This window comes from Dromiciops gliroides, chromosome 4 (assembly GCF_019393635.1).
Source record: "Dromiciops gliroides isolate mDroGli1 chromosome 4, mDroGli1.pri, whole genome shotgun sequence".
Classification (NCBI taxonomy): Eukaryota; Metazoa; Chordata; class Mammalia; order Microbiotheria; family Microbiotheriidae; genus Dromiciops; species Dromiciops gliroides.
In genome coordinates, this window is record NC_057864.1 from 47,044,574 (window position 1) to 47,047,487 (window position 2,914).

Genomic DNA, 2,914 nt, shown 5'->3' on the forward strand with positions numbered 1-2,914 from the left:
AAAAAAAATGATCTGCAAGCTCTCACCTTTGCTGGCTGGAACAAAATTCTAGTGGGAGTTGGTGGGTGAAGACAAACGTAACTGGGCCAAAGTCAAGGACTGCAGGCTATTTGGAACAATAGGTCAAACACAGGACATTGTAGGTTGTGGCACTATAAAGATGAAAAGACAGGTTCATGACACCAGCTGGAAGCAAGCCTTTGGAGCATAACATCCAGAAATTATTTCTGTCCTGGAGTAACTGGGAGTATCCAGCTAAATGGAGTACTCTTTCTTCCCCATCCCGTCAAATTCTGAGAGTTTTTCAATTACATAACTACGAACCAACACATAGGCCTGATATCTCCTTAACATATGGAAGTCCTGGGATAGCATTAGAGTGTGGGTTCCAGCTGTCTTTTGGAGGATTCGTGGCTTGGAAGCAAATCTCCTTCTGACAGTTTCTAGGGGCAGTTTCTCCAGCTCAGCATCTGAAATGCTGGGATTAGGCACATAGGTGGAGAAAAATCGCGTGTGGGGAGTATTGGGCAGATCTACAGGTCCTTTGGTGGTGTCCTGGAGGAGGCTATCCAGTTTCTTCTCCATTTCCTCACTGTCACTATGAGAGGAGATTGGAAAGTTCTGATGCAGACGATATAAGTCCTCTGCTTTACCCTTGAGCAGCTCCACAGTCACCAGTACCTCTTCAGCAGGGACCTTGTTGTCCCCCAGATCATTAGAAAGAGTCCATTTGAGAGGTTTCAACAGGAAGACACCTACTCCCCATGAAAACCAGCTGCAGTCCATGCTGGCCATGAAATCTGACTCCCTTTGTAGCTCCCCTCGACGCAGCCGGTCCTGAAGCACTGTGGCCAACCTGAGGGAGAGTCCCGTTCCCCTTGCCCTGAAAGGCCTCCTGAAGGTCGCTTAGGCACAGACGCACCGCCCCCTGGCGGTGACTGTAGCTCAGCACCAGGCGCGCCCAGAAGCCCATCTTGCTGTACCAGTCCAAACTGATTACGTCCCAACTTCTCTTGGAAGCGGAGAACAGGAAGACATCCGTTCTTCATCCCGACGGGTCCCCCCTAACTGGAGCCTGGGACTCCTGCCCTGGGAACCACATCGGAACCCCTGACCGGCCGAGGTTCCGGACACAGCCCTGGCCCCGTCCAGGTTAGCATTTTTGAAAGTAGTATATGATTTCTCAAATGAGATGCATCACATTTTTATATCCCCAATTTAATTCTAGGCCCAACTCATTTACCATCTACATTGCTTGTCTCAGATACACCTACTGTTTGTATAACGTCAGATAAATCACTTCCTACAGTTAAAGGCCTTAGTATTTCTTGTGAAGACCTAATAAGTAGAGAACTAAGGAAATTTGGTTATATTCTTGGTCAATAATAGATCTTGGTAACCAAATAATTCCTTCTAGTTCATCCTGATTAATGAAGAAATAGAAGCCCTGGATCTGAGGGATGAAAAGTCACCAAAGAACCAATAGAATTTTATATATATACATATACAGAAACAGATATACATATGTGTGTACATATATGTGTGTACATGTATACATGTATATACAAATGAAAAATCAATCAATAAGCATTATTAAGCTCTTACTATATGTCTTTCATGGTGTTAGGCAGTGCATATACAAAAACAAAATTTAAATACTCCCTGCCCTCAAGGAGTTTGCAGTCTCTTGAGAATGAAAACACATACATATATAGGTATATTTAAAATAGATAGATGGTGATTTGGAGAATGGAGATACTAATAGCTGAGGGTGGGGGAGAATAGGTTAAACTTTATATAGAAGATGATTTTTGAGCTGACCCTTGAAGGATACCAGGGATTCTAAGAGGAGGGTATGACAGAGAGGAACATGGAAAGGTTCCCAAATCCAGTACATTTCTATAGAGAGTGCTATAATTCTTCTTTCCCATAAAAAAGAGGAAAAGAGACAAAATGAAGCTAAGTGTTTACATTCATGAGAAGAATATTACCACATGAAAAAAGGATATTTGAGAACATTTGTGATTGTGATCAAAGGCAAAATTTGAGCATAGCTTTTCACTGAAGGAATGCCACATTCTGCCTCTAGTCAAAAATTTTCAGTTTTTCAAAAACAAATTAGCAGATTCCAAAGGAATAAATAACATTTTAGAAAAATAGCAAGAAAAGGTGTCGGATAAAAACTCAGCCTTAACATCTTATGGTAAAACTTTCCAAAATCTTCATTTATTTTTGAATACCACTTTAAGTGAGAATCAAACAGGCCTAAAACATGCATTGGATGTCAAATTAAACCCAAACAATGTCATCATAGACTCCAAACATGGCCCAGGAAAGCATGTGGCTTAAAAAGCACAATAAACCTTCACTAGAAAAATTCTATACATAAAGCAGATCACCAAATCTAAGGGAATAATAAAAACTACAGAGGCAGTTTTCTGACAGGCATCTCCCAATTTAATGAAACAAGTTTCAGTTGGAAAGTTAAAAGATGAAAAATTTGGAATAAAGTAATTCCATTCCATCCCCTCCCCTAAATTTTTCTAGATACTCTGAAAAGTACATTTGGCAAATATCCAATTAATATGATCACTGAAGGCAATCAAACCCAGGGGGTGAAGTAGAAAAAAGTATAAACCATAAAACAAATGAACTATGAACTTGCATTTTTTTAATTGGTGGAATATACTGGGAAATTTAAACCATAAACTGGTCAATTTGACTTTCAAATTGTGATGTGTAGATACATTTAAATATCAATTATATTTGACCTCATAGTTATGCTCATTCTGTTAACTGGTCAAGTTTCAGAAAACTCTGTCCCACTATTTGTGCCAGATGCCGTCGTGTTTTTCTTTAGTTTGTCCGCTTAGATGTTTATAACCATTAGGAAAACCAATATATTTTCTATCTA

The 2,914-nt window shown here is 39.9% G+C and overlaps 1 pseudogene; it reads right to left on the minus strand.

Annotated features, from left to right (window-relative positions):
* Positions 1–255: 255 nt before the first annotated feature.
* LOC122754582 lies at positions 256–1,102 on the minus strand (annotated as a pseudogene).
* Positions 1,103–2,914: the final 1,812 nt, after the last annotated feature.